The 8047-nt window shown below is 42.9% G+C and overlaps 1 long non-coding RNA gene across 1 annotated transcript; it reads left to right on the forward strand.

Annotated features, from left to right (window-relative positions):
* The first annotated feature begins 5903 nt into the window (after positions 1-5903).
* LOC119027412 lies at positions 5904-7515 on the forward strand. Its single transcript, XR_005077378.1, has 3 exons — positions 5904-5996; positions 6079-6143; positions 7104-7515. It is a non-coding gene; the product is annotated as an uncharacterized LOC119027412 (long non-coding RNA).
* Positions 7516-8047: the final 532 nt, after the last annotated feature.

An 8047-nucleotide genomic window follows, 5' to 3' on the forward strand; every position in this document is an offset into this window, starting at 1 on the left:
TAGCCCCCTGCAGGATCAGGCAGAAAGAACCCCACAGAGAGAAGCGGCCGAGGTGCCAGTCAGGGGAGCGTTTGTGATAAACTTTACTGGACAGCTGATGGGTGTTGACGCTAGAAAATAGGACAGTGTCGTAGAGTCTGACAAGTCGACTGCTGGCAAACTGAGACGACTTGCATCATACCCTGCCCGTCTGTGGTGGCCTTTCAAACTCCATCAGGAGGCCAGAAGTATAATATAATGTGACCATAGCCACGCAGTTTAACTTATGCATTCTTAATCCTGACCAGTTTAGACCTGAGAACCAAGATATCGTCAACAAATTCTCCGCTTCTCTGACCGAAAATGTACTCCCAGGAGACATTCCTGTTTGATTTTGGTGACTCCATTCCGTCCTCGTGCCACTACTACAACTAATATCTTAGTTTTTAAGCTCTTACTACTGCGACCGTGAACGGCAGAATCATCAGCATCTTGTTTGCCATGTCCAGTGCTGTCAGCCTGATGTATAATGTCTGCTCAAGGCACTTTGCTCTTTTAGTCCGCATGGCTTCATCCTGTGCAGTGTTATCTTCCCTCAAGGTAAAAGTAAAGTAAAGGGTTTATATTGTGGCAGGATTTTGCCTGCAGTCAGCACAAGTGTGCTTATTAGAAAACTGAGGAAAAAAAGAAGAAAAAAAAAAAGATCAAATGGGTTTCTATGACAACTTTAAGTCAGCAGTCTCTTAACAAATCAAAACATGATTAATCTCCTCCATAAAGTCGGTGGAATGGAGCCTCCTCTCTTTATGAATGGACCTTCAAACTCCTCAAGAGATGATTAATCAACGTCTGCCGACGACAGGAAAAACTTTCACTTTCTAAGGGAAAATTTGTGACTTTTGGCAGCTCCGATTCTAACGAGCTCCCCTTCAGAACTGCAGATTACAATTAGGGTTTTTCTTTTATTTTCTTCTGCCTTTGTGTTCACCGTCATTCCACCGACACGCGCGTTGTCAAATAAAACCGCCAGTTACAATATAAAGTGTACTTAGTGGTTCAGTGAAGCAACAATGAAGCTGCCTGAATAAATGATGTGCCGTTTAATTCATTAACAACAAACGATTAAAGCAGATGAGGTGTTTTGTGATGATATTCACTGGCAAAATCCAGAAAAAAAAAAAACAATACAAGAGAGGCTTTTGTATGATTATTCTTTAGCAAATCCATATTTACAGTTTTCTTAAAAATATAACAAAGCATGCATTATTTCAGGTAGTTTTTCAGTCAACCTAGTCGACAATTGCAGTGACCATCAAATAAAAAATGAATGTACAGTATTTCATCAGAAAAATGTCCTCGGTCAAGCTCCTACCCACCGGACTGGCCGTGAAATGTAAATTCAGAATTTAACTTTCAAAGCAGCTCTGAGCATGAAGGAATAGAAAACTGGTCGTATGAAAGTTTTATTCCGACCTGCTGACGGTAATCCCTCTCTCATCGCCTCTCCGGCCCTTTGAACGCTTTCGGTGCAGTTAAAAGAGGAACAATCGATAATGAACTGAATCTGGCCACATTACAGCCTCCGTCTGGGATATGAATGTTCTCTCCCCCCTGCCCATAAAATCCATAACAACACGGGTGAATCGCAGTGACAGAGCTCATGAGAGAATGTGCTCTGAGTGCACAGAGACGCTCACAAACTGAAAACAATACGGCACTCTCAACCGTTTAGGAATCCATCGGTATCCGTCCGCTGAGCCCGCCATTACCCCTCCATCAGTGTCATTCAGAGGTGTCATCTCTGTGTGAGCTGTCTCCAGATGATGCCTGAAATCTAACAGTTTTTTAATGTCACCTCATTTTTTCTTTCCCCCCCCAAAAAACTCATATGCCACCATGTAAATTAACATATTAATTTAACACCTGAACACAAAAAGCATATTCTCATTTGCTCCATTAATCCGTGTTCCTCTATGGAGTTTCCCTATTGCTGAGTTTGGTCACGTGCGCCCTCTTCCCTCACCTGTTTCCTGCAGGGTTATATTCCACCTCAGTTAATTGAGTAATTAAATATTTTTATATCCGTGCATGCGCGGGTGGGCACAGCCGCATAACTACTGTAATAACAGGGCAGACTTTCTGCCGTGAAGGTCAAGCGTGTCGCACAGACTTCTGTCTGCCCCTTAAATATTTCATTACCTCAAAATGAAAAATCGTACATCCAATTCAAACATACCTGCGAGTCATTCGGGGGAGGCTTTCAGATGCGGTGTTGACGAATATGAGCGGGGTTGGGTTTAATTCTTCTGTATCATGTTGAGATCGTTGGGTTTATTTGTTCTCCTTCTCTAAGGCTTGAGTCAGAGACGTGATTCATCGGCTCAAATGAGTGGGACCACGTCAAGGTTACAGGCTGCGTCGTGAATTAGCTTTCTTTGATTAGTAAGCTAAAAATTCTGCCTGTGCGGTTTGTAATGATTAATAACAATCGTTATCGATTGCATGGCTTTGTGACGAGGCAATTCATTATGTAGACTATGAAGAGTGTGAAAATAGGGACATTTGTTCAGTGGTGTGAAGGACAAAGAAAACCAGCAGATATTCACATTTGAAAATTTAACATTTTTGGCTGGCTGACTTAAAAAAATATGACTTGAATATTTAATCAATCTGATTAAGTGGCTGAGACGTGATGGACTTAAAATCCAACTGGAGAAAGAGTCTACAGCCACAGTGGCAGCTATGAAGGACGAGTTGGACCGAATGTGAGGACAGATATTCCATGGACAGCGAGAGAACCTGCCGCCTGATACATGATGGATACGCCGCGCTGAGTCTGCCGTGTCTGTATTTACGTAATAACGACTGGACCTCAACTTAATGCCGATGTATCTGTCCAGCACGGTGCACCAGGCTAACAAAACTAAAAATGCTGAAAATAGACATATTACAGTGATTCCGACACATGTACTTTACTAAGGCCCCACAAAGGTATATCAACAGCCAAGTACATTTGCCAATTTGTTTTTTTTTTTATTATCCATCCAAGACAACCATGCCATCCATGATCAATTAGCTATAGAGCTGATTAGCTGTGGCAACATTTCACCCCGAACCAGAAATGTGAACCTCCTGTGGCACTAAGTTAGAAGTCCAGTTTAATGGCAAACTATCCAATCGCTGTAAAGATATTTCACTAAAAGCCGAAAATGTCAACCTGTTGATGGAACAGCATGAAAAATCAGAGGATGAAGTCAACTGGTTCCAACCTCTGGGGACTTTGAATGTCTGCCGATACAGCGATCCCTACAGACATGCTGCCACTGTAGCTAATTCAAACTGGAAGAAGCAGCGCAGCTGTCATGGGAAACATCTTACAGCAAAAAAAAAAAAAGTCTTGGTGACATTTGAGAGTCATTAAGACAAACACACGTGCCCCCTCTCCCTCCCTCCCCTGCTGCTATAAACGGCCTCCTTGATTCAATAAGCAATAAACAAATGAATTAAGAGACAATTAAACGGTAGGTCCAATGTCAGACAGCAATCCCTCCCTCAGCCCCACAGCGCAGCCGCTCACGAGCCAGCTAAGGTTAACCCGGGCTAACATTAACACTGATCGGGCTGCAGCCTCCCTCCTCGCAGGGTGCCGGGCCCCCGCTGTCCGATCTCCACCACCGCGCTCCACCTCGGTGCCGCTCGATCATCCGCAGAGTAAAGATCCCAATGTTAAACATTAATTATTCCACAGGCCGGGACTCATTTGACTAATCAGCAGTTATGGGACTTGGGGGCGCAGCCGGCTGAGTGGCAAATGCCAATATCCACTCTGTCTGCATGGGGCAAAGGGAGGGGCGACTATGGATCAACAAGCCAATATGGAAGAACTGATCCATCATTTTGTCAGCCCCTGTCCGGAGGGTGAACCGTGTGTTTTGCCAATGAGAAGCAGCAGCAGCAGCCATGGCGGGGAGGGTCAACAAGCTACGCCTCTCCGATGAACGCGTGACCATGCTAACAACCGCCACTTACAGCTTTTAATTACACCAGCAGCGGAGGCAGAGGTGAGGGAGACGCGTGCTGCTCTTAGCTTCATTATCACCACTGTACAAAACACTGATGTGTCGGTGATGGTGCTCCAGCGGCGGCGTGATTTTTAATAAATTGTTTGAAAAGGCAAAATGAAGCAGAGGGCCACATGTTGGCATCATTGTATCATAATCCTCTAAAAAAAAAAAGAAAAGAAAAAAAAGCTGCTATCAAAAACAGTCCAGACGGGTCGAAATGACTGTTATTAAAGACACAGGACCAGAGGGGCTCTGAACTCATCTTCAAACACACTGTGTACATGTTGAACCCTGTTGAATCAAAGTGGCAAAGAAAAACACAAAGTGGCCATATTTCAATGGCGCATAAATTATAACCCTCTTTCCTAAAAATGCACTCAATTCCATTCTGGCTCCCACGCTACACAAGCATAGCCTTTACAGAGAGCTTTTAACCGATTGCATTATTTAAAAAGCCACCCCGACGCACAAAAGCAATTTGGTAGAATAGCAGCCGTAAAATATAGCTTTCAGTATTCAGTCGTGGGCACAAATGGTTTGTCTTTCATCACTGCCTTTTTCTCCTGTGACTGCCTCTGTCCTCTTGTCAGACATGGCATCCGCCGCCGCCGCTGCTGCCGCCGCCACCACCGCCCCCACCCCGTCGCAAAAGAGCATCATAAGTGTTACCGCCACACTCCTGCACAATTGATCTCACATCAGGTGCACTTGAACCCTCCAACCCCGCCCAATTTGGCGGAGCATTTTCCAGGGCGCCGTTCGAATGCTCTCATTTGATTTTTTTGAGGCATTTATAGCGAGCCGTGCGCAGCGTCCAGCCGCAGCGTAGATGTCTGAACTCTCCGAAAGGTCAACAACAAGAATGTGTTGTGAAAGAGACTCGTTCAAACTGTTTTTTAACGGCTGTGCAAATCAAAGACATCTGAAAAAGAGGAAACGGAGTAAAAGAATTAAAGAAGTCAGTTGGCCCCGACTCATCTGGTTGAGGGATGGAGAAGAGGACGGGGACTGTGCGACTAATTAAAATGCTGGAATGGTGTAACCTTCAGAGTTTCTAAGTTTAAGCGTGGCTGCTTCTTGCTCCACCAGAAAAGAGGCAAATTAAATCAGGTCTGAGCAGTGACACGCTGTGAGAGACAAGTTCAATATGTATGATTTATCTACTTAGACAAATGAAATCACTGTCAGCTTATTCTAGCGAAAAAGGTTTCAATGTCTCCTCCTTGGGAGCAAATGCAATTTGTATCAAATCTGATTTTGTCCAAACTTTTTCTTTTTCCTCTCTCCCCCTGAGGCCCACGTGGACGGCTTTTAAAGGGGGAACTTTACCGCCACATGTTTTCCGTGTGTTTCGATATTGGACGACAGGAAGTGGGAATCATCGTCATTGTGCTGTGAAGGAACAACATATTACTCAGTATTTTTACCCTCATCCTTGTCTGGAGAAGACAAATTGTAGGTAAAATCCAAAAAGGATGGAAGTGTAGTGGAAGTGTACGGAATTATAAAGTAATATATACCCTGCGCATCAAAAGCTAGGTGGAAGATTTCATTTTTTTCTGTGCTAAACCAAGATTACATCTTACTGATGAATTTAAAATCTCTAATTTTGAGTAGTTTCACAGAAGAAAATTGTGACAGAAGTGATGAAGCCGTTCAGCATCTTAGGAACAATGATTTTTTTTAACCCATGACTGTCGACTGCCATACTTAGAATATGTGATATGGAGATAAAGGAATTTATGTTCCCATGTCTCAGTTTTGCAGGTGTAACCCGCATGAACATACAGAGTGTTACTCATCCTGTACGTGTTATTCAGAGGTGTAATGTCATGCCCGAACAGAGGGTGGCGCTGCCGCCCTGCACCGTTATGTTAGCGCGCTCTTTCGCGTCTCTTCTCTGGCTGAGACATCCCCCTGAGAGACGCGCTACAAACAAGCTTAGACCTCCCGGTATGAAAATAGACTATGTAAAAGCCATACATCCACCATTCATCACCTAATATCAACTACTCACAAGTTGTTTGTTTATCAGGAAGTGTGTGAAAGTGAACGTGAGGAGCCGCATCCGTCCTGAGAGCCCTGTCAGTGTCAACCTCGGTAAGCAATGCATAGCCACATGTTGCTAATAGGCTAAACCACAATGTTAGCTTTGTTGACATTAGTTTACCATACGATACCTGTGTTCAGACACTTTCCTTAAAACCACTCGGAGTCATAGTATTAATGCCTAATGTTTCACACTACCGTGGTACAGATTATGTCACTGTAAGTCGCCTAGAAGGTCTTTTAAAAGATCGCTAACTGCGCTAGCCGCGATGCTAACGGCTGTTGTTTTCATACCGAAGTGTTGAGGAAAATCCCATTGGATGTTCAGATCAAAGTGGGCGTGGTTTAGTGTGTTGTTATCATACCATGGGTCTAAATAGTAAGTCGCCCAGTTATCTTGCTAAGTTGTTATTATGTTCTGTACAAGTGATTAACCAGCGGAGTTCCAGTTGTGATCTTGTGAACATCAACTCCATTCATAGTTTTGTTGCTGATTTTTGCTTATACTACAGCTCAGTCAGTTAAGGTAAAGTGATAACTGCAGTACTGTAACGTTAGCGTGGTGCAGTTTCTTTTGTACTGAAAGTGATGCTGTGATGTTTGTCACAGATGTAGTTGATATATTTCATTGTGGTTTCTAAAGTGCATTTGTTCAATAAATGGTGGTAATACAGTTCATCTTGATGTTGTAAAAGGTTGAATATATTAAATGATGTTTGTGTCGAGAAGAATAAGTTCCATTTAAAATCTGTTTAGCATGCAGTGATTTAAGTAACTGTTGAATAAGAAAAAGATATTGATAGGGAAATTGATCATAGACAGTTCTTTCCTTTACTCTAAAATACTTTGTCGTTAAGTGTAACAATTCACTTCACAAGGATTGTGGTACCTGAAAAGAAACTGTTAATGATGGAATTAAATAATGAGGTCCAGTGATGGATAGGAAGATAAGATAGTAATTTATGCATTCTGCACTATATTGTTTTTTGTTTTTTTTTTATCTTGGACTAGGATTGGATGTTTCAGAATCTGAACACTTTCGGGTTCTGTGGCGATGATAGACTGTGGACGACCCAGAACCAGTGTGGCCAGCTGTGGATCCGCCCTCAGAGGACATCAGGACCATCATTCATTCAGGAACAGATAAGAACCAACACATTCAAACTACCCAGGTAGTGTTAGAAATAGCGTGTGACGCAAAGTCAAGGGAACATTTCATCTCCTTCCCTTCAGAAGTGCCTCTGAAGGAAGTGAACTCTGACCTTTAAGCCATTAAAGGAGGATTCTGCAAAGAAAGGACACTTTTATTGGAACTTTAATTGTTTTGCACTTTGAAATACTACTTGCATACTATTTAATTTTATAGTTTCACAACTACTGATCGTGTCTGTGGCAATAAAATTGTTGTCATTGTTCAACTACATGTCGACTCTCCCTTCGTGAGTAAATCACATAACACAGGCCGTCCGAACCTAGATGCATGCTAATGTCTTTTACCCTTATCAAGGGGTAAGGGCTCGAGGGCGCTACACAGGAATAACTATAATGGAACTATGTAGAGCTCATACCTTTTCACCAAGACCCAATGGTCTCCCTTCGATGCTAACAAGCCTAATCCAGTATCAAAACCTCAATAGCCCGGTATCACTTTAAATTTTAATCCAGCTACTCACCCTAATTTATGATCACCAAATATAGGATATGCGTCCGATTGTTTTCACTTATATGCCAGCCTGCAATGTCAATGAGAGTGAGAAAAAATAACCCTGGCGCAGTGTCTTTATCTAGATCCAAACTAAAAGGTAACAGGGTCTGTTCTGTGCTGAGTCTTATTCTCCATCAAAGCCTGTCGGAAATCATTTAGTAGTTTTTGTGCAGTCCTACAGACCCAGCAACAAACAGACACACACGGCTGAAAACATAACCTCCTTGGCAGAGGTAATAAACAGATGTCT

This window comes from Acanthopagrus latus, chromosome 10 (genome assembly GCF_904848185.1).
Source record: "Acanthopagrus latus isolate v.2019 chromosome 10, fAcaLat1.1, whole genome shotgun sequence".
In the NCBI taxonomy this organism is placed as follows: Eukaryota; Metazoa; Chordata; class Actinopteri; order Spariformes; family Sparidae; genus Acanthopagrus; species Acanthopagrus latus.